Source organism: Rhinolophus hipposideros (assembly GCF_964194185.1).
Source record: "Rhinolophus hipposideros genome assembly, chromosome: 2".
Taxonomy (NCBI): Eukaryota; Metazoa; Chordata; class Mammalia; order Chiroptera; family Rhinolophidae; genus Rhinolophus; species Rhinolophus hipposideros.
Genome location: NC_138048.1, coordinates 69,031,756 through 69,057,441, shown reverse-complemented (window position 1 = coordinate 69,057,441; position 25,686 = coordinate 69,031,756). Strand labels below are relative to the sequence as shown.

The 25,686-nt window shown below is 33.2% G+C and overlaps 1 protein-coding gene across 2 annotated transcripts in view; it reads left to right on the top strand.

The window, feature by feature from the left end:
- Window positions 1-25,686, top strand: part of NAALADL2 (N-acetylated alpha-linked acidic dipeptidase like 2) — a 902,549-nt gene that overhangs the window by 538,296 nt on the left and 338,567 nt on the right. The window lies entirely within an intron of this gene.

Here is a 25,686-nt window from a genome sequence, read left to right as displayed (position 1 = left end):
TTTTCTTGTATCAGTTTCTTCTCAATTGCATTGAGCTAAAACTAATCCTTATGTCCAAGTGGCATAATTTGGGGTGCCATATTCTGTTACCCTTCACCATATATGGAAAATGTTTCTTCCCTTATGGGCTCCTGAGATTTATTATGCAGATCTGTTTAATAAATGAACCGGAGTACTTGTAAAGTCTTAGAATCTTGCTTGATTTACATTTCAAATAGTAGGGAGTTATGGGGAAAGGAACTAAAATTGATGGGGAATATTAAAAGAAAGGTGGGAAAAGGTAATTGGAATTATGCACTGATAGGGAGAATTTGGGGGAAATCAGGAGTATGGGAGAGCTGAAGTGTATGAGATAAGAAAACAGATATAAAGAGTGTATTAGGATGCATTTTTAAAATTATGAATACAATCTTTTTGGATATCAGAAAGACTTTAAGTAAAGATTCATTTTTGTGTGTTCATTTGTTGTAGTTGCTGAACATAAGCTTCAACTAATCAAAACAGGAGCAAGGATTGTTTGCTGAGTAGCATACCTTGTCTAATTTGGGGCATTATGCTGAATTACTCAGCTAAAAAAGAGTTTCACTTTTCTCAGGTTATTGCCCAGTGCATTATTGCTGGATTCAATGTAAATTCTAGTACAAGTAAAATGTGATTGGATTGTATTTTTGAAGTGTGTTAAATGCTGATGTCCTTCACTAGTGTTCTTAGATGTAGAAACTTTGAGATTGAAATGGCAAGCACTATTTTTCTCCTTCTGAATAATACAACACATTAGAAATATATGTGTAAATTCTGGAACATTGCTTAGGTTGTTTACTTTCTCAAAAAAATGACATACCAGCCTTAATTTTGAATTTAGAAGTGATTGGTACATAATAGCCTAGTTGGTATTGGTTAATAAAAAAACAAACAAACAAACAAAAACAGTGGGGTCAATGGCAAAGATGTTCACCATGGAGTGAGCGGATAATCGGAAAAAGCCGAACATAGTTCAGAGTAGTCTATTTTTCCACTTGGTTTGATATTGCTTTGACAAAGGAGCGATTCTACACTAGTCCAGCTTCAGGCACTAAAATTAAATTGTTATAGTTTTGTAGCTTGTGTGAAGACTCAAAGACACTTAAATGTGTTGCACTATTGAAAGCAACAGCAGGTAACTGAAAGCCTGTCATTGCTCACCTGTATTAAATGGGCTAAACTTTGATATGTTTAGTGATCGATATTTTTTTATTTTATTTATAAAAATTTGGAGTTTCAATGCACAGAGAGATTAAATAATTAACTCTATTCACACCGCTATTTAGTGTCAGAGTTTGAATTTAAACCCAAGCATTCTAGTTTCAAAGTGAATTCTCCTAACTATTATGCATGTTGCCTCTAGGAATAAATTTGCTGGGAGAGAGGAGCAAATTTATTTGATCATCTCTGATCAAGGAGCCTTCTCTGTTTTGTGTGAAGAGGGTTCTTGAATGCTTGTTTGGAAGACCGTAGATTAATTGAATTAGATTTATCCTGGAAAGAAGTCAGTATGGCAAGTACTCCAGTAATTTAGTAATATGTCCTCTGTTTCATATTCCTCAAGAACAAACAAACAAATAAGAAACAAATTCCACAAATGCCTAGAGGCGAGTTAAATTATGAAGTTATTTTCTAGGAATCATGCATTGAAAAGTTCGTAGAGAAAATTATCCAGTGATTTTCTCCTTGTATAGCATAAACTCTTTAGCAAGTGTACCACTCTTAGGTAACATTTGTTTTAATTCAAATATATTCTCAACTAGGTCTCACAAAGATTAAGAAAAACTATAATGTCTTATAACCCCCACTTGTTCTTCTATGCTCTTCCTGCCTGTTTTTTATCACTGATCTCTCTCTCTCTTTTTTTTTTTAATGATGATCTGAATTTTGTTTTTTTCCCAGAATGATCTGCTATTTTTAAGAAATTACTACCATTTTTATAAGATATAGAAATATGAAAAGAGCATTATTGAAAAATTAAGTAGGGAAAATGAACTTGTCTAAGTGTTTGGAGATTAGGGAGGATCAGCGTATGCCTTATAGAGGAGGTAATATTTACACTTAAAAAAAAGCAAAAAATAAAAAAAACAAAATAATAAAGCATTAGGCAGTTACAGTGAAAACTCGCACACCAAGTTGACACAACCACCACGAGCCAGGTAAAGTCCATTTGAAAAATAAAAATAAATGCCTACTGAATTTACTAATGAAAGATCAGTTTCGGAGTAGATACTCTTGGCCTCGTTCCCTCATGTACAAAATAGAGACATTGACCTAACCCAGTGAATATTTTTCATCCACAGCTACTCACCTGCACTATCCATGGAGTCTTATAAAGATATAAATGCCAGCATTTAGATGATTTTTGAGATATCTTATAGCTTTACTATCATGAAAATAAGAAATGCCCTCTTCTGAATATATGCGGCATATTCTGAATATCTTACTGCATATATAAGGGAAGAAGAAAAGCCTCTTTCCCTACCCTCTTAGGTTCAGTGCCTAGGGTGGATGAATCAAACTGAAAAAAGAGATTAGTAGAAGAAAGGCTTATTTGTATATACACAAGGACCTCACAGAAAAGAAGTAAAATACCCCAAAAATGAGATTAAATCTGGGATTTATATTCCATTTTAACAAAGAGTTATAAATTATGGAGAAGTAACTAGACAAATGAAAACAGGGATGTTTGGAATTCTAGGAATGGTAAATTTGGGGAGGCAAATAGTTTTTGGGACAAACTAACGGAAGTAAGTGTCATTTAGTAAGGTTTGTAACACAGATTCAAGTTTGTGATTGAATCATCCTTTTCTTTCTATGGGAGAGGGAGACACCTTTACAAATGGACATTTGTTATCTTTACAAAGGGAAATCGATGTCCTGCTTTTAGACATATAGGGGAGGGCAGAGAGATAATTGCCTTGAGCTCAGAACAGTCCTTATGCCAAAATGTTGTATTTGGGATGCCATATTCTGATCCTCTTCACCTATTTCTTGTCTCTTCTCCTTGTTTTAGCCTGATTACTACACACCCCTGTTTACTGTAGCACTTTTATCCTCTATCTCTGATGAAGAGAAAATTGTTTGGATGATATCCTTTGGATACCTGAGCTTAAATGCCTCTATAAGTGAAGGGACATGGGATACAATAAAGCATTTGGAATAATTGCAAACTAATTTTAAAAATTGTTGACTATTTCAGAGTTGAGATATTCATTAAAACATGATAAGGTGAAAAATATACAGTTTTGGTTAATATTTATAATTTGAAGATTTTTATTGGAACATACAATAGGTGAATTCAAATTTAAAAGCTTCTGTCTGATAATCAATAGAAACTTTTTTAAAGCCTTTTTTGAAAAGATACAGTTGTCCTCAGTATCTGTGGTGTTTCAGGACACCCCTAAGATACCAAAATCCTTGGATGCTCAACTCCCTTACATAAAATGGCATAGTATCTACATATAACCTAGGCACATCCTCCCATATACTTTAAATCATCTCTAAATTACGTATAATACTTAATAAAATGTGCTATATAAACAGTTGTTATACTGTATGGTTTAGGTAATAATTACAAGAAAAAAAGTATGTACATATTCAGTACAGACTCAACTATTATAGGCCTAACTATTTAGTACACTTCAACAGCAATATAACTTTTTCTTCTTAATATTTTTGATCCGCAATTGAGTAAATTCTTGGATGCAAAATAATCCACAGATTTTTCTACCATTAGAAGTAAATTACAGGTGGCTCTCCACAGATACAGAGAGCCACCTGTAATTTACTTATAACGGTAACTCAATATTCATTCAAGTTTTAATACTTATTTTGGAAAAGCACTGTAAAGTTGAACATCCCCTTTTTCTCAAGTTGGACATTAAGTGGGTGGACAATATGATCTCTTATAATTCCTTTGGGTTTTAATATTCCACAGTTATCTCTTTGAGGAAGAAATTTACCAAACAAACAGACAAAAAAAACAACAACACAAGAATTAGAGGTTGACTCTGACTGGCAATAAAATCTCTAAAATACCTGGAGGTGATTGATATATTTAATACATTGATTATGGTGATAGTATTACAGTCATATACCTATTTCCAAACTCCTCAAGATGCATATATTAAAATATGTGTAATTTTTCTGTAACAATAGTAACTCAATAGTTTTTTTTTTAATCAATGAAAGACTTTTGTTAAGATTCCAAATATTACTTTTCATTTCTAATATATTTGCTTGTCTGTCTGCATCCCACATAAAAAGATAATTCATTTTTTTTATTCACACAAATTTAAGAGTGGAAATGTTCTGATTGTACTTAAAAGCCATAAGTATTTAATAAGAAAGTATCTATAGTGTACTTAGGAACGAATTTGGAGTAGATTTCACCTTGTTTTTTCATTTCAGCATTGTTATTGTTTTAATTTTCGTTGCATAATAAAACAAATTTTATTTTTAAAATGTCAAGGATGTATCCTCAAATAACTTTATACATATTATTTTTGCTTGAATCCAGATACAATTCAGACATAGGGATCCATTCCACATAAGACTCATCTCCTAGGATAGATACGGTGGTCATAAATACTAAATGCCAAGTTACAGGTGTGTTACTTTTAAAATGATTCTCAATCTGTAGTTCATAAAGCTCCCATTATCAACATAACCTGGGAGCTTACTAAAAATGTAAATTGTCAGTTCTACTGAATTCTAGCGATATGGTCTAGAAATCTGTATTTTAGTATTCCCTCCAGGTAATTATGATGCACAATAAATTTAAAACCCACCACTGTAGTTTATGGGGGACAGAATAGGCCAAGTCTATTTCTTGGTATTTGTTATCCATTAGAATTTATTTTAAGTGAACAAAGTTTGAATGGTTGTAGCAGGAGCATTGATTTTTTTTTTCCCCCTAGAGCATCTATCTTTATAGCTTTAATTACAATCTGAGGATATAACTTTGTCTCCTGGATTAAATTTTGGATTCTTGTTTGATTTTATTTGAAATATTTTTATGTGTTAGTAAAGAATACACAAAAGTATAAATTAAATTAAAGAATGCAAGCAAACATTCAAAGTAACTGTGGGATAGTCACACCCCAAAAGTAGTCTTACTCATCAATTTGAAAATAAATACAAGTTAGGATTTTGATAAGTACTAGAAAAAGCTAAAACAGAATAAGAGGATAGAGTGTGTTTTATTTGGGGAATGGTATATGTATTTTTATTGCATTGTTGAGGAGGCCTTTGATAGAAAAGATAACATGAGAGGAAATAATTGAGGGAAATGAATGAGTGACCCTTGGATAATGGAAAGAGAACATTTCTAGGCCTGAAGGATCAATGCAGACACTCTGGGACAGGAGCTTGTCTGCTGGGATCGAGGGATAGCAAAAAGTCAAGTAAGGCTAAAGGAAATGAAACTGTGGTAGGAAATAAGGTCAAAGAAGGAAGGGTACAACTCATCGTAGGCCATGGTGAGGACATTAGATTTTATTGCGTGTCAATTAACCTCTGCAGGACTCTGTAAAATGAAGGGTTTGTGTAGGTGATCTTTAAATTTCCTCTAACCCTAAAATAAAAATTTGAATTTAAGTTGAGTGTGTCAGCAAGCTAGGAATGAATAGAAAGGCAGCAAATCATGTTATTGACTTTATGGAGTTATGAGGACAGAAGAGAAATTTGAAAATATTTTGTAATAAAATTAGACAAGCCTTCACTGAGATGTAATAGGAGTGGTCAAAAGAGGGGATGGAAATAATTGTTGAGGACCAAACCTTAAAACGTATTCTTGCAAGGAATGTATGATATGTGGAATGAATAATCTTGAAACAGATGCAATAGACCTACACTAAACTACAATCTCCTTCCACTCTATATAACAATATAATGCCCTTGCCCTTCAGTTAATCCATTTTAAGTAGCAAAATTACCTTATATAAGATTTTTCTCTTTGGTGGGAAATATAATTGATAACAAAATCCTCTGCCAACTTAGAAATCCTCTCCACAAAAATAGAATAGAAAATTGCTGTATTATCAAATAAGCATTAAGCCAGAATATGAGGTGCATCACAGGCAACCTGCTAAAAATATTGCAAAGACAGAAAGAAATTTTAATCTTTTATATAGCTGAACAGATACAACACATTGCATATACTTGTTTAAGATGAATAATAGCTAGTCCTCCAGTAGAAGAACTTGACAGCACCATTAGTCATGCATAGTTCATCCTAAATTCACCTGGTAATTGGGATGGCCACCTGTGTTTGCTAATTGCTTTTATCCAAAGGAAAAAAAAATACATGGTACATTTGCAACTTGGAGCCACGTGCTTGTTGCAGTTAGGCGCCTATCCTCTCATAGAAACTGGAAGATTGAGGATTTACCGTCCTTGAAAACTGTGTTTCAAAGAAATGGCTTCCAGGCCCCTGAAAAATATTCTAGGTTGTAAAACCAGCAAGGGGCTTATTCAGATTTTTAAAAATACTTACATATATTTCAAAATGACAGAGAAAGCAAAACCATAAGTTTCGTAAGGTAAATATCCTGAGAAATGGAAGGGGAGACTCTCTTTCTTCTTTTGAACTAGGGAGTATTTATTTTTCGTGTTTAATTTTTATTTATGTTTATATTCTTAATTGTAGAACAATATAGAAAGACCTGCCACTTAAGTATCTGGATGTCTACAAAATAATCTCATCTTCCTTCACAAATATATGTAGGAGAATGCTTATAATTTTAAGAAGACATCAAGGTGATTCTTTTGCAACCTAAAATTTGGAGATTATTATATAGCATCCACCTGATACATGGTGGTGAACTATAGGAAGTTGGGGATGGAAAAAAGTAAATAGATTTAAGATAGGATGTGGACTCTATTGGACTTGGGTAATGATTGGATGTAAAGGATGAAAAAAAGTCATTGATCAAATGATGACATGGAAGTCATTTGAGCTTAAGAGCATTTGGAGCCATTCACTAATATGGAAACAGTAGAGGAAGAGGGATAGATTCAACATGGGAAGCATGGAAATATGATTTTAAATATGTTGATGAGAATTTTTGGACATACTAATAAATATGAGAATGGACTCCTATGACTTCAATTTGCCTAAGATGATCTATTTTAAAGAGACAATTGTGTTGACCATACGATTTTATCACTTCCCTCACTCTGCTACAGGAAGTAGTGTTATTTTCTGGATTTACATTATTGGAATCTGACTGGAAATCAAACAGTTTATTCATCATGACAATACAATATATTCCTAAAACAAACATCTACTATGTTTTTGTTTTGTTTTGTTTGTTTTTCTTATAACTGAGATAATTGTAAAAATGAATCCCATTGGTATTCAGGGATGGTGACCCCCATGGTTGAATGTGCATTGAAATTTTGAATAATGAGCAAATTATTCATTAAGTATTGGTAACTACATTCTTCCAACAATCTGTTTTGTGGTACCTTTTCAGCTTAGTCCTTTGCCTGAGAGTGATGTCCATGATTATAACAGCTTGGATATAAATTCCTGTTGTTAAATACCATCAACTCAGGTGAAGAAATCACAAACCTATTGTCAGAGACAATATCTGATCATTTGTATCAAGAAAGAAAGGGCCCACAGTCAGTACTGTTGCAGAGCAGTGTAAATGACCAGCTGCTCAGGGTACTTTTTTGCTTTGAGTGTTTATTTACTCCAAGAAAACTGCAAGCAGCACATACATTAGAAAAATATGACACCTTCAAAAACCAAATCTAATCTATCACTGTGGTGCAGTTGAATGTCCATATCCCGTTATTTTTGTTGTTATGGTGTTGAAATTGAATTTGAATGTTTTAGTGGGCTTTGGGGACTTGAGTTGCTACAGGCAGCACCATCTCCCATAGTCCTGTAGAGACATTTTGTCATCAGTTGACCACACAGGCCTAAAGTCCATGGCTTCTGATCCTCACTTCTGTATGTAGCTATAATTTTAGAATGACAGCTTACAGGAATTCACGTAAAATCCTGTAAAATAACATAGCCTGACTTTTATTGTGTTGAGTAATACTGTTTTCCGGTTTTTGTGTTTGTTTTTGTTTTTTCTCTTTTTAGATAATTTTATCCCAGGCTGAAAACAAAACAGAGACCTAGGATCATCCATATGGTGACTAAATATATAGAGATACTAAAAATTATATATTTATTAGAACAGAAATTCATTTAAGTCATCTCTGATCCAACACTTTGTTTTGTAGCTGAGGAAAGGAGAGTTAGTTCTTGGTGGAGATGAATCTCAAGACACATTCAATTGACCGAAAAGTATTGAGGGTTGGCAACCTCAGATTTTGCTTCATGGAATATAACAGTGCATAGAGGCCGACATAGAGAACTGAAGTACTGCTTCTGATATCCAATGGCAAGGCAAAATATATTGTGGATCAGTTATGACTTAGATTTTGTCATTTTTGCACATCTATAATATTAGTCCCATTTAAAAACAGAGTTGTTTATGAATTTCTTCTAATCATGTTTTTTTTTCCCTTACATATAGATTCTTCCACATGCATTCACACACATAGACTATTAATAAATGTATCCGTATATATGCCAAGCAAATATCTGCAAGAGTGCACACAGGTTGGTAGTGTTAATATTTATGGCAATTGATATTATAGATTCATGTTTGAATCTGTAGCTGCAATTACAAAATAAGCCAACTCTTGCTCTAATAAAATTATATCCCTGCCTAACCATTCCCACATACAGAGCTCAGTGTATAAAATTTCTGATACCCTGTTTCCCCAAAAATAAGACCTAGCCAGACAGTCAGCTCCAATTCATCTTAGGAGCAAAAATTAATATAAGACCCGGTCTTATTTTACCATATTTTACTATACTTATTTTACTATAAGACCGGGTCTTATATAATATAATGTAATATAATATAATATAATGTAATGTAATGTAATGTAATGTAAAATACAATGTCATACCCAGTCTTAATATTAATCTTTGCTCCAAAAGACACAAGAGCTGATTGTCTGGCTAGGTCTTATTTTCGGGGGACATGGTATAATAAATACATGTTTACCATTTCTACTTACAAACACCATTTTTTTAAAATTCAGCTTCATATATTTATATACATTTTCTTTAAAAATAAAAGATTAGCTGATTAGCAGCTGAAACTTTTCAGTGACATCTTTGCAGCTGACAGGGTGTCAAGGAAAGTGCCACGTTTGTAGGAGATACAAGTCTGTCCTTGGTTTTATGTTGAGTAGAAATAAAATGTGCTGACTAAGTGACTTGAACAACCTCATGATGACGTAACACCTTGTTCAGACTTCTGATGAGTTTTAGTAGGTGATTGTTTTTGAAAGATTGCCAGACTGGATTTGATCTCTATCAGACATTTAAGGCCAAAAAACTTCACTTCTGGTCATCTAAGGTTTAATGACAGAAGAAAAAGAGCAACTGGTTAGGTCATTTCTTGAATATGTGATGCTCTTCAGTTACTTTACCACTTTCCGGATTCATAAAAGATCAACTTGCTAAATTTACTTTAAAAAAACTCTGAAAACCTATTTTAAAAAGTTAACAACACAGATGAAATAAATAGATTATTTCTCAGTTTTCTGGGATTTTTTTCTCACATAACATATTGCTAAGGTATCTATGCTTCCAATATGTAAGCACTCTGAATATCCGACACTTAAGGAAATGGAAGATGAAAAAAGTTCAAAACATTAATGAACATATTTTCTCATACTCTTTCTGAAACAATGATAGGCTCATGAAGTGATCCCCTACCCTTTCTCCACATACTGTTATAATTGCTGATCTAAGGTAGACATACTTCATGTACATATTTAAAGCATTATCTTTAAAGAAGAGTCTTTTAAAACACGTTTCCAAACTTTCAAGGTAACACAAGTACAATTTCACAACACTGTCAGCTGACAAAGAAACACTTATGAGGTGTCCTAAATTAATTGTAGCAGGTCAGAAGATGGAAGGAAGAGACATGAAAGGTAAATCAGTTAACAACAGCAGGGCAAAACCAACAAAAGACTGCTTACATTCTTGAATGTATGCTGAAATTTTAATTAATTCTAAGTGGCTATTTTAGTGATTATCTAGAGAGAACAGCCAGATGCCATAGACCACTAGGTACCACTGCTTCTTGCTTATGCAAGAAACTTCTGGACTGATGCCCACCATCAATCCAAACGAGGAAACATTTCTTGCTTATCGACTATGCACCTATCTCAGAATTAGTCTGACCTCACCCTCCCTTTATCTATAGACAATGAAAATTCTTTCAAAACAACTTACATCTTTCTGCCCCACACTGTTTCCATAAAAGAGCCTACCAACTACAGGACAGTGGGCATGTTAGTTTTTTTTTTTTTTTTTTTTCCATCACATGCTGCTCCTGGTGGTTCAGACTGCACTACCTTTTCTGGCTAGCATTTGGCTTAATAAACTCTTTCTTTCAGAAAAGCTTCTGGCCATGACAAATTTTAACTTAACATGGCTAACACTTTACTTGATATCCATCACTTTAAATAGCTGTGTTTCTGTCTTTGAATAGCTCATCATTCTATTTGATGTACATTTCATACCCTTAAAAACATTAGATTTTTCAAAATTAAATGACCAACACTTTTTAGTCTTTTCTAGTAGATATATTTTCTAACTTTGTCTACTTTTATACTTCTTTTTCTCTGGCAGGAAAACATTCAATAATTCAGTTTACTTTCATTTTTTCCCAAATATCGCTTAGTGTTCTTCATGCTATTTGGTTCATACTCTTTTATAATATTAATAAATTCTTGGATTTGTTGAGTGAAAATTGGAGAAACATGGACTTGTAATCTCTTTTTCACTTACATATTAGCCATTCATCTGTGTTTATATGGAATATTCCTTTTCAGACCAAATCTCTCCCCCCCGCCGCCCTTTTGAAAACCATACACAATGAAGAGCATAAAAAACACTAACATGAGGGTAATTATCATGAAATGTCTTATGGTTATAGCTGTGTATTCATTACCCATGTTTAAGTATAGAACATTTCTAGCATCCCTCCAAATTTCAACCCCTAGAAGTATCTTAAACTTCTAGAAACTACCCGATTACTTAACCATAGGCTCCATGATGACACGTAGCTTGACTTCAGTGTAACTATTGTATCATTAGCATACAGCTGGAATATAAGAGATGTTCAATAAAAGCTTCTTTGAATAAACAAGACGGACAAATTCTCTGCTCTATCATACTGAAAGGAAATAATAAATTAATATAGCAATTAAGTATGTATTTTCTCAAAGATCTCAGACTTTGTTCCATTTCAGAAGAGCAAAATGCCCACTCTATAGACCACCTAATACTGCTTGTCACCAGCAAAACAAAACTTTCCCTCAGTTCAGAAATTTCATACTGAAGCAGAAAGGCAGAGAGATACCTGAGGGACAGTTGGAATGTGGGATTAAGGAGTTCAGCCCAGAATTATCTAATCATGTGGAGGGTGAAAAAAATTGACCAGCACCGTCAAGCTAGAAGTTTCTTAAAGTCCTACCACTCTTTTAACTGCGGCAACTTTCTATCACTTTTGTGAATTCTACCTCCTAAATATGTCCTAAATCCTGTTTTATTCCATCTCCACTGTGTCCACTCTTGTCAAAGCCAATAGTAATTCTCACCTGGAAAACTGCAGCCACCACCTCATGGATCTCACTGCTTCCTCTTTTACAACTTCAAATCAATTATTTGATGTAGTACGAATGAGCTTTCAGGACTCCAAATTCAATCATGCCACACTTCTTTTTGTGTAAAACTTTTAGTGTTGTTGTTTTTTCTTGTTTTTTTAATTTTACGTGAATTATATATATATATATATATATATATATATATATATATATATATACATATACATATATATATATGTCTGTGTGTGCATGCATATATTGATATATAGATAGATAGATGATAGATATAGATATAGATATAGATATATGTATAGATATACTCATTTATAGAAATATATAGATAGGTCTCTATATCTCTCTACATGCATATCTGTACATATAGATATGTATATAGTATCTATACATATCTATCTATATATAGATATAGATACATATATAGTATATATATATATATATATATAGATATATATATGGCCATTTCCCCAGTTAGCACGTTTTGATTGCTTAAGATGACATATTAAAATAATACAAAGTAAAAAAATAAAAACATGATCAAACCAAATTCATGATATTGGTTCCCTGTGAGAGGAATGCAGAGAGGTCAATAAAACTAGAGGTGGTAAAGAAGACTTCTGGGTCATACAAATATATATATATAAGTATATATATATATATTTGTATGTATATATATACACACACACACACATATATACACACACACATATATATGTATTTATATATATATATATATAATTTATGTATGTATATATAATTTATGTATGTATATAATACATACATACATGAGTGTATACATATATGCCCTAATTGAAAGTATTCCATACAGAAATTATAGATTTCAATCTCACTATTAAAGAGAATTTTTCATATATCTGTTCTACTTCCCATTCATATTTTTACCAAATTTATATATAACTCTAAGTTGTCTTCTAGCTAAAATTTGTAGGATGAGTCTCTCAGATATGATCTTACTTACATCTTATTTACATCTCTGTTATCCAGAGGTAGAATCAATGAATAACTGTACATTTTGTCTCTGCGCATTATTTCCCCACTGAGTTTTTTTTTTTTTTTACATCTCAGTATTATATAAATTGCTAAACATATAAAATTAACATAGAGGGGGATTTATGACAGTTTTTTGTGACTGTATTTTTAATATCTATGCATTTTCTATTAATAACTAAAACATGGATTAAAACTGTTGAATCTATATTATAATATGGCAGTGGTGTGACATTAGTTAACGTTTTTAGAATTTCTTAGTGCTGATGGAGAGCTAGTCAATTTTAATATCAACACTGAGGCATTATAGTTTTTATAGCTATAATATGGAATCTTATAAATCTAGCCTGTAATTGATATTTTCATTGAAACTTGAAATAATTTTGAAATTTTGAATAGTTGAAATAAATCCTGAATGCATGCAGAAAGTAGTTAACTGTCTTCTTTTGGACTGAAAAATGAATTTGACTTTAACATAACACATTCTAAAAATAGCCATCTTGCTTTCGTATGATTTATATTTTCTTTGAAGCAACCTTGCAAGTGTGTTGCTCTTTTTAGTTCATTTTATACCAAAGGCACGATGAGAAAGTGGACATAGACTGTCCTATTATCCGTTTGATTTGTGTATCTCAGTACACTCCACAAGTTGGGCATGAAGCAGAAATGTTTATTTTCTTCCCCCCATGAGAATCTCAAGAAAATGAAAAGAGGTGACAGCAAGACAATATGCACGATCAGAAGGAGCAACAGGAGATCACATTTGTTTCAGTTCTGTTGGACAGTATATGGATAGTATTTGTCACTGAAATAATGTGGCTCATTTATATTGTCCCTATTCTCTGTGGAGCTCAAAGCACTTTATGGGCACTCTCATTAATCCTAAAGGCTTGCTGTGAGCTAGGTATTTGGCAGCTTTTGTCCTCACTTTATGGCCTGCAGTTTCAAGGAAGTTACTTGTGCAGGTATTTGCAAAGTGTTCAAAAAACAACCAATGGGGTTAACTGAGAAGAACTTTTTTATTTATTTGTAAAAGGTTTATAATAATAATTGTCCAATGACACTAAATGCTAAATGTAATTATTTAAAATATTCTGACTCTTCTTTACCTCCAAGACTGTTTCTTACTGAATTTGTGTTAATAGGACTTTCATTCCTTTACAAATCCAAGATTGCAATCTTAATTGCTTACTGTATTACCTCATTGCTACTATTCTGTTCAATGGTTTGCCAAGTCTTGACAATTCTCCTTCACCTGGCTTTTCACATGGATCTTTACTTTTCTGCTTCCAGAGGTATCCTAGTTCATGCACCTATTACTTCTTGGTGAGAAACTGTAATTGACACCAAACCTTAATTTTGGAGTCTGAAAGAAGAAGACTCTGGATCCACTTCTGTTGCTTATGAGATGAAAGTGTCTGAGATTTGGAGTTATTTTTGTAAATGGAAATCACAATAACAAGTTTGAAAAGTCACATCATCAAGTATGTTGTGTAACAATGGAATGAGATAACATGACAAACACCAATCTCTGTGTCTGGCATAAATGGAACCTATTTTTGTTTTCATTGTATTCCTTATTCCAGTTCTGTTCCTTTCTGCATATCACTCTCAGATCACTAGTTCTAAAATCGACTTTCATGATACCAATCCTCTTAAAAATTATATAAAAGTCCCTGGTACTTACTTAATATTCTCCACACTATTTAGTCTATGATCCAAGGCCCACCACAATAAGGACTATAAATCTACTTTAATCTACAACAAATACGGTAATCTCCAGTTAACCGTGGCACTTGACTTTTTTTTTTTCACACCTTTATTTTCCTACCACCGCTCATTTAATCACATGGATTTGTTTGCCTGGAACCATCTCCCTTATACACATTTTTTTTTTTATACTTTGAAACATATAAGTTGTATAAAAAATTCTGTCAAAGCCAAGATCACACACCACTGATATGTGAGAATAGTTCTAGTAATCGTGTTTTAGGGCTTTAGACACTGCTTTTAAAGCATCTCTTATTTCCCTGTGAGGAGTTCAGAAAACTTGCTTTTGGAAGCCAAGCTCTGACCGCTAACCAGTCACAGGACACTCTTGGGGCACTCACCCATTAGCAGTTTATGTTTTTCCCACTGAATTCAACACTGTCCTTTACAGATACGTGTAACTCCCTTATGTCTGGGATCTATCCTCTCAGGCCTGCCAAAGTCTCTTTGCCTTGCTGGTTCATATCACACACTCCTGGCGAAAGACCTTGGGTTTTCTCGCCACTGGGAAACTCTTTCATTGACTAAATAGTTTCATGAAGCTAGATGTTTTGGATCTTCTGTGCCCTCACAGCTCTTCTGCTGGGCTCCCTTTCCCATCCCTACCCAACTGCCACATAATGCAATTAAATACAGTTGACAGACACGGGTCTGTTCTTGCTCTGGAATAACTTTATACACTTTTTTATTTTCCAGTTATGTAAGACCCTACTTGTTGCCTAGCTCTTCTAAGAAACATTTGTGATGTTGACTGAGAAAAAACCCACAGATTCTTGATATGTAGTACAGGGTACATCACTGAATTGTTAGGGAGATTCAATGAAGAAACTAGAAAGAAAAAATAGGGCAAAACGAATAATCTTGAATTTTGTCCACACTTTATTATAATAGAAAAGCTTATAAAAGATGACGGAACATGGTGCTGTTTGAAGTCCTATACACAAGAACTAACAAAGACACCATCCCTATCCTTAGAGAACACCCTTGCTTGTTAACTGCACCATCAGTACTGCACTGAGCACAGCCGAACAGCCACACAGCCACACAGCCGTGTCTCCCACTGTGCCATTACAGCTTTTGCTGCGACTTCAAAGGAGACTTATTATTTAATGAAGTAAAGTTTTGATATACTAAAACATTACCTTAAGCATTTTTTTAGTCTTTTTTTAATGTGAATTTAGGTCCCATTTTATAAAATACTTTGAGGAAATATACATGCACAACAAATTTCTAAATTACATTAAACAAACTCCCAATATAGGACTTTTCTGTGAGAAAATTCACATATGTATAAATGTAGAAGACAGATTAATAGTAGAATATTTCTAACTAGGCTTCTATGCACAAACAATCCTTGGATTATTAACTAAGGGAACCCCCCCACCCCCCTGACCCATGTTTAAAAATTTCCATTAGTTTATTTTTTCCAAGTGTATCTTTGAATATACACTATCACTACAGCAAATATACTGGAGTGTTATTTTTCAAATTACAATTCTTTCTTTGATTAATAGTGAAACATAATTTTAATGATATTGTAAGGAAGATGATAAGCCAGGAGGGGAATTTATTGAATTTTTTCATAAGACCCATTCCAAATATGAGGAACTCTTCTGTAATTAGAGTGGGGTATTCACCTGAAATTTAGATGTAACCATGTATATACACACAGTCTCTTTCAATATCAAGATGAGAAAGATTGATATGAAATTCCTGTCAGGATTATAAAGTACTATTTGATGTTTAGAAACATATTTTAGGTAGGAAACTATAAGTTTATTTAAATGATCAGTCATGGACAAATTTAGAATCAAAATCTTAGAAATGGAAATCCTTAGAGATTATATGTATGATGAGTTTAAGGCGACAAAAGAGATTACATTTTTCCCAGATTCACTTCCCAGTTAGAGACAGTAAGCGCCAGATATCCATTAGTCTCTGGACTCCAGGCCAGTGTCCCTTTTTGGGTCAGTGTTTCTATGCCCAAAACAGAAAATACACAAGGCAGTATGAAGAGTTGGGAAGCCTTTCACATGTGAGAGCTCATTTAGTCTAACATCTAGATCAGGAGAACAAGGGTTAATTATTTTCCACTTTTATTATTAGAAAACAACTGAAAAATAAGTAAATGTATGAACAATGCGCTGGTTTTCAGCATGTTCATCTAATCAGTTTCTTAAAACAATGTTTTGTCGTTATAATCCGGTACAGCTAATTTTATTTTGAATTAATGGTTACATATTTTCACAACAACAATAACAACAAAACAAAACAAAAAACACAAGCATACAGTTCATTTGCTATCTTTCAAAAAATGCAAGCTACTCTTTCTCTAAAACGAGAAACTTTGCGAATCATTCCAACGTTCATACCCTTTGAGTTTGAGATGAAAAGGTTCTCGGGGGAATGCCCCTCAAGAGGATTGCTTTGCTTATAATATATGTAATGTGCAGACAGCCAATTATTCCAGTTATGAATCTAGACTACTTTCTTCAAAGTAGAGAACCAACTAGAAATTTTATCTCTCTCTTAGTTACTTTTTCTTATGATAGAGTTTATGGTTTGTTTCCAAATATTCATGTTCTGGCAATGTTTTAGGAGCCGACATAATCTTGGCATAGACAAATGATGAATACAAAAAAATAGAGATATTTAAAATTATATGAAATAGGGAATCTGTTCTCATATAACCAATTCTAATGAAACAGAATTAAGAAAACATTTGTCAATATCTGAATATTACCACTGCTGTCGTACATATAAATTTTTACTTAAAATGACAAATTTATATAAATACAAATTCAATGAGATAAAGGAAAAAAAAAATCTATGCCAAAGGAAGGCCTATTTCTTGAGTAGAAAGGATCAGACTACAAAAATGTCTTTAGAGAACAGGTTAATCATGACCATCATCTTCCTGAAACATAGGAATGGAATTTTTCTTTGAAGTAATTATGTTAATGTGATTAAAGCCATAAAAAATGTAAAGTATTTATAAAAATGCATTCTCATAATCCTGTAAATAATAATCAACCAAATTATAGGACATACCAGATTTCAATGAAGAATGTAATTAAATACTATGATTATTTCTGTATAATGACCAAAATTGAGCATACACCCTTCTATTAATCAAAACTTTTAAATGCGATAATAAAAAATGTTTTTTAATTGAATATTTGTCAAATTTAAAACAAATTCCAAGGCTGCATAGCTACAAATATATGGAGTTCAAGTACATTTGTTTGAGGGAAGAAAATGATGGTAATTTATATTTTAAGGTTCTTTGCCCCAAATAATTTCCCTTTACTGTTACAAATCTCGAGTTTATATGTCTAAACATAAAACAGAAATACTTTTAGTCATGAGAAAAGTGGTCTAGCTCTTTCTGAGCATCTGTCATAATCATGATCAAGAACTTTTAAGAAGCTAATTAGAAAGGGAGAACCCAAAATGAATGAGTAAACATCAATACAAATATTAACAAAGACTTTTCCTTTGCCCTACTTTTTAAAAATAAAATTGTGCTCTCCATAATCTGTATGCTCTCTTGATAGCAGAATATATGAACATTTTACTTTACTAATGCTTATGTTACTTTCTACTCCCTTTAAAGTGAAACTAAATGTTTTTACAACACATTAGCTAATCATTAAAATAATATTTACTAGGGTACATGGCAGGATGCTTTAGCTTAAGAGAGGACAAATGAAATGAGGAGATGAGACTGTATCTTCCTTTTAACGATTTTGTGATTATAAGTTTTATATCATGAGTCCTGAGTTTTAGGCTTCTGATCAGATAAAACAAAATTATTCATTTCAACATTGGTATGGTCATCCACCCAAAAACAGTCACTGAGCATCTACTTTTTATTATTCATTGTGCTAAGCCATGGGTATACAGCAGTGAATGAGCCCCCACAAAGCTTACATTCGGATCAGTAAACAGAAAGTAAAAAGGAAATTCGAACAGAACAATGCTTACTAAACATGTAAGCAATAATCTATGTGGGGGCAAATACAGGGACTAAGCTTCCCAGAATAAATAACATCTAAGAGTTGAGTAAATTGGCATCTGCCAGCTTTTAAACCTACAGTTTATATTAGGCTGAGGGGAGGCGAGCAATGTTATTAAAAGAAATAGTACATTTCATTTTAATTATGAGAATAACTACAAGTAATAAAAATCCTATGTGCTAAAAAAATATATGAGGCCTGGCAATTAAGTTTGCAAACTCATCCTAGAAAAAGTGCTACTTACCTCATTGCTGAATATCACTATGGTCACCTTTGAAGTCCTCCCCTTGGGAAGCTATGCACCGATGCCAGCACCTAGTTCTCCCTTCAAAGCAATTTTGGAACTCTTTTTCTGGAATGGCCGTCAGAGCTGTTGTCATATTACCCTTGATGTCCTGAATGTCATCAAAATGTCTTCCTTTCAGTGTTTCCTTGATCTTTGGGTAAAGAAAGAAGTCATTGGGAGCAAAATCAGTTGAGTAGGGAGGGTGTTCCAATACAGTTATTTGTTTACTGGCTAAAAATTCCCTCACAGACAGTGCTGTGTGAGCTGGTGCATTGTCGTGATACAAGAGCCATTGATTGTTGGCAAAAAGTTCAGGTTGTCTAACTTTTTCACTCAGCCTTTTCAGTGCTTCCAAATAGTAAACTTGGTTACCTGTTTGTATGCTAGTTGATACAAATTCATAATGAATAATCCCTCTTATATCGAAAAAAGGTTAGCAATATTGTTGCAAAAGTCAATGAACTTAATTGTCAGACCTCGTATATGTGTGTGTATGTATATACACACAGAGATAGAGAGTATAGAAAAACTCTGAGAAGACTCTATAGCACAAAGCACATTTAAGTATTAAGTATTTCATTTTTAATAGTAACCTAAACAACACAATGCTGAATTTTACTAGCTTGAAGGAAGATGGTGATATTTGTAACCAGCAGGTTATGAGATACTGAAATAATAAAGGATAAGCTAGTGGTATTTACAAGGACAACAAAATGACTGGCCAATTTAGTGCACTGGTCATTTCAAGGAAATAACCTTAAATTTAATGAGCTAAGACAAAAAGGAAGCAACATTTGTGCCAGTTATTTAATGGTCTGATTTCTATCAAAGTGGCAGTCCTCTGGAGAAAGTCAAATCAAATACGCTGGGATAATATCACTGATACCAACTTGTTCATTTTGATAGTTGGGTCTTTTTCATTAAAGTGTGACACAAAATGTGTTTTCAAAACCTCTGTTTTAAAAGTCTCTGATTGCTTGGTTCTCTGGCAAATAGTAAGTATTTACACTTTACATTTGTCATTTGTTTCCAATAATTAATTACAATAGTTGAAGACATAGAAAAAAAAAGAAGTCAAATCAGTTAGCTATTGCAATATTTCTTCATGATTGAAATAGTGTTTTAAATATAACTTTGTTCTTTGAATCACCAAATTTATTTTTGAGGAAAGGACAAAAGCAAAAATAAATGCTCTCCGTCCAATTTAAACTTGTTATTTAGTATTTAGTAGCATATGAACAGACTTGTTACCCATTGTAAAGGAGACTGAGAAAACTATTGATTTGGGATTTACAGACATAATCAAAGGTTCTGTCATCTTTAATTCTGGGTAAGATGAGCAAACACAGTCTATTATTCTTCATCCCCTTCCTCATGTTTTTCATATCTTCTTTGCTATAAAAAATAGGTTAATTGTGCTATGGAAAAATATGTAATGATTTAGGCCAGTGCTTATCTAATGTGCATACGAATCATTGGGGGATCTTGTTATATTACAGATTCTGATTCAGAAGGTGTGGGGTTGAGCCTGAAATTCTGCATTTGTAATGAGTTCCCAGGTCATGCGAATGTTGCTTGTCCAAGGGGTACACAGTGAATATAAAAGAAGCACATATATTTACACACAAACACACACACACACACAGAGTCAGGTGCTGAGGCTTGAGTTGTATTATTTAGTTCAGAAATTGTGCTATCGTCCCCAATGGCAGCATATTATCATCATTGATACACACAAGACCCTTGCTTTATTTACCGTCACATTTTTTACATTATTTCACTTCTCCATGCCTTAATTATGAAGACCCCAGTAACTAAGATATCTAGTTTCTTTAGATTTATTTACTTTTATTTTTTTTATTTTTTTACTGATACTCTGAGTAAATGGTATATGCTCTATACACTGACTTTTCAATTGAGTGTTATTAATAAATAATTCCATCTTGTCACATAAATAGTGCTGGCAGTTAACAAGAGTTCATGTTTTCATTACTCACATAATCAGATATGACTGAAGTGGCCATCAACAGCTTGAAAAAGAATAATGCAAAAGTTGTACAATTAGAAAACATTTTACTTGTTTTTAACCTAATTTCTTCTAAATTTCACCCACTGTGGTTCAGGCTCTAGAACTCTGAGCTAATGTACTCTTTATTTCAGTAAATCAGCATAATAAAGACCCTCTGTGTCACCTTGGTTGTTCAGGTATAGTAGAGGGGATGGAAATATCATAGTGAAATTATGTATATGTTACCTTTCAAATAGTAAGTCAGCGTTGATGTCAAACTTGGAAAGCTGTATATCCAATTTCCTTTTTTACTATATGCATGTGGCATTGTATTAGGGATTGGATTATTAATGGGATGGATCAATTTGGATCTCTATCTGAATTACGAAGGGTGCCTAAAGTGATGACAGAACTAGCTATCTATTAAAATAAAAGTTGGTATCAATCAGTTTTTACTGAACATAAATAATGTACAGGTTATGTTATAAATGCTGCAATCTAAAAGTTAGAGTACTAAAATGTAATGTCAAAATCTTTTCTGTAAGGTACTCTTTGCATCGAGGCATGTAATTTTCCTGATTTTAATCCAATATCTAATGGATTGTTATACTTAATAAATGCATTTTAAGATATAATTTAATAAAAATCGCATGTGTTTGCTTTTATTAAAAGCCTCTTAATAATGCAAGAAAGTGAAATTTTTCTCTAAGCTTTTCTTTAATAAATGAGTTTTTAAGGAAAAAACAAAACAAAAAAAAAACAAACAAAAAAACTTTACCTATAATTTAACCTTAGTGTCGTGTAAAGTCCTGCTTTTAGTATCTGCTCTCAAAATTGAACTGCTTGTCAAATTTCCATTAAGCTTAAGGTGAAAAATTAATGAACCACTTACTTCAGATATTTCAAAACTAATGCAAGTGTATTAGTCATGCAGCACAACAAATCAAAGATTTTGGTATGTTCAATTACCATTTGGGGCTCACTCATATTTAGCTTTTAAATGCATTATTTTATATGCTTAATAGAGCATGTTAGAGAAAAAGGAATCCAATTATTTATTTTTTATCAACAGGTAAATCTATCTCAAATGATTTTATTTATAGAAATACTTTTTTTTTCTCCCCACAAAAAGTAACTTAAGAGCAAAGTTAATCAGTGAGTTTATGGGGATGTATGACTTTTGAAAACTTTTTAACATGTCTGCTGTGGTAGAGTAATTAGCTGAGGAGAAAACAGAAACATGCAGCAAGCATGGGATTAATAGAGTATAATTTTTCAGTTGTACCTCTGCTCCATTTTCTAGGTATTCAGAAAACAGTAAAATAGAATCATTGAATCTATTTTTCTAAAAGAACTGTGATTGTTTTCATTTCCTTTTAATTAATTGAGCTCTTGTCCTGTTCCTGGCAATGTGCTAACACTGAGTATCATACAATGAGGTAGACAACTTTGTCCTGGTCTTCAAAAAATTTAAGGTTTAGAGAGGGAAAACAAAGTGTTTCTACACAGTGGTAATGTTAATTAGAAATGGCAAGCACTACAAAAAAGGTGCAGATATATTACATAGAGCTGAGGGTGTCAGAAAAATCTTCTTGCACAGTGACTTGTGTTTTGGACTTTAAAGGAAGTGAATAGTTCAGTGGTGTGATGTATGAGAAGAGCAAGTGCAGGGGAAGGAATGGCTTAAGAAAAAACATGGAGGATGTAAATCACTCTATTTAGGGGGCAGCTTACATTTTAGTATAAGATGTATTGAGAGGAATGATGGGATATAATGTTGAAAATATAGGGTGTGAGATTGTGAGGAGCTTTGATCAGCAAGCTAAAGAGTTGAATATTTTGAACTGGGGAGAGTTGAAATGAGGCAACATTTTAAGAAGTTTCATTTTGTGTTGGTAATGTGTCAACACCTAGCATCCACAAAAACTTCAAAATAACAGATTGCATGTTTCTCCTAAATACTACAATAGTTCTTCCCCCATCCTCAGGGGTTATATTCCAACCCCCAGTGGATTCCTGAAACCAGAGATAGTACCAAACCCTATATATGCTATCATTTTCCTCCTATACATACATACTTATGATACAGTTTAATTTATAAATTGGACACAGTAAGAGATTAACAACAATAACTAATAACATAATAGCACCATTGTAAGAATATACTGTAAGAAAAGTTAAATGAATGTGGTCTCTCTGATAACTGATCTGATAACCAAGATGACTACCAAGTGACTAACAGGTATGTAGCATACATAGTGTGGATATGTTGCACAAAGGGATGGGTCATATCTTAGATGGTGGTGAGCAGGTTGGTGAGAGAGTTCATCATACCACTCAGAACAGTGCAAAATTTAAAATTTATGAATTGTTTATATCTGGAATATTCCATTTAATATTTCAGACTACAGTTGACTATGGGTAACTGAAACCTCGGAAAGTGAAACCATGGATAAGGGGAGACTAGCGTATTTCATTGCCTCACATACACTAAAAGTTCCAAAGGTAATGATAGAGGGAGAAAATGCATGCTGGGAGAAGCAGCGTGAGATGGCTATACTAAGGCTTCCTAGTTGGTGTGCTGAAGACACTGTTTATACCTTGAGATATTTATCACTATGATTCCAGGTGTAGCCTAGAACAGCATACTAAGGGCTAGTCATTTATGGCTGAGAGCAATTTATTTGTGGTTTGAAAATCCCCTTCAGTCCTCAGCAAGCTATATAGCTACTAGCATCTTCTGTGTGAACCAAGACCATGCAACCTGTATTGTCTCAGGGCCCCCACCTAAAAGGACCCACACCTAATGTAATGCTCTGCTATTGCCATATTAAAAATGTTCATACTTTTTGAATAAGAAATTCCATATTGTCATTTTGCTCTAGGCCCTGCCTATTATACAGCCAGTCTTGATATTATGACAAGAAAATGGTTAAGAAGGAAAGAACTACACTGTGGTTAAAATGCAATGCCATGCATCCATATAAAAGGGTTTACTAAATTATGAGAGTGTCAATGTGCTTATATAACAAAACTGATACTAAGCTTGAATCTTCATTTTGCTTTTTTCAAAGCCATGGCTTCTATGGTTGCCATAGGCCTAAGCTGAATATCATTTTTTAGCCTTGTCATTTTCTGGTTGATAAATTAAGGAAACACTTCTGTGACATATTTTCTCATTTATAATCTGCTTCCTGGATCCTGGATACCACTTTTGTGGAGTTCTATACCCCCTGTGGTCCTATCAAATTAAATTCTGAGAAAACCTTTGGCAATTATTTTCTCTAATGAAAGTTCTGAAAAATATGGCTCTGTGTCCATAAACATTATTGACTGTCTGATAGAGTCATTCCATTGTGTATTTCCTTTTCTGAGACAGGACAGATATATAAACTAAATTAGTATCTGTTAGTTCTTTCCTTAAGCACAGTTTTTTGTGGGTTTTTTTTTTTTCCTCCGTTCTCTTTACTTGGAATACTTGTGTATTTTTCTCTTACTCATGTTACCATAGCTGTTTTTCCTTTTTCTTTAATTTTTATTTTCATATATATATATATATATATATATATATATATATATGTATGTATGTATACATTGTCAAATATTCCTACGAAACATACTTTATAAAAATGTCACCTTCCTCCGTACTTCCTTGCATCCTCTCTCTATCTACCAAAGGCAAATACTTAATTGCTTTTAACCTTTTCAATTGTTACCTGCTGTTTATATTTACCTCTCAGTCTCTCAATAGTGTGTTTAAGAGTTAAATTTGTATTTCAGTTTTATCTATTATATTGACTAAACACTATGGAAGGTAAAGATTTAATTTTCTTTCACAAATCTCCACGAACCCTAAACCCTCTCTTTTTTCCTATAGAATGATAACCAATTTTGTGTTAAAAGTTCATTGTTTATATTATTATGATTATGTAACTATCATTCAGATCCTATGACAGTTACATGTCTTTCTTGAAAAACTTTTTGCTCCCTTTGAAGATAATAATTTTCTCATTTTATAGATTTCTGTGTATCTAGAAACTCTTTGATCTCTAACTCTCTGATCTCACTGTAAATGTTCTCTGAATACATATATGGTATTTCCATTATTTTTATCTTCCCAGAGACCTCCCTCCCCAAGCCTCCTGACTTCCTTTTCGTATCCTCACTAGGTCTGCTAAGAGTGTGGCATCTTAGCATTGTCTTTGGATGAGAATGCATACTTAAGAATGAAAAAAAAAAATCAAGTTGATTTGAAGTTCTATATATGGACAGGATTTATTCACTTATGGGTTTTAACATAGGTGCGTTGTTTTGTTGTTAGGCCTCCTGATTTCCCATATCTGTCTATCTATCTATCTATCTATCTATCTATCTATCTATCTATCTATCTATCTATCTATCTATCTGTCATCTATCTATCTATCTATCTATCTATCTATCTATCTATCTGTCATCTAATCTATTCATTCTCCATTGACCTGGCCGTGTATACTAGAAGTGAATCTTCTATTGCCCTAACTGGAAGGAAGGATTCTGGGTGCCAAGAGAATAAATCATCTAAAGAGTCTCAGCAATCATAACACCATCCTGTTTTAAGTATGAGACTCACCCTTCATTGTGTCTGGTGTCTCCCTGCTCAGTGTCCCACATTCAGTTTTCTGCTGGAGGGACGGAGGGAGTGACAGGCGTTGTTCACATTAACTAGGTGAGTGAGGGGCTGAGGAGGAGATACCTTTTCACAACCAGAATTCCATCCCATCCTCCTGATTCCCTCCTCTACCCCTACTTTAACAGGTAACTAGTACCATCAATCCCTATGCCTTTCTGGGTTCTGTAGTACAAATCATTTTGCATTT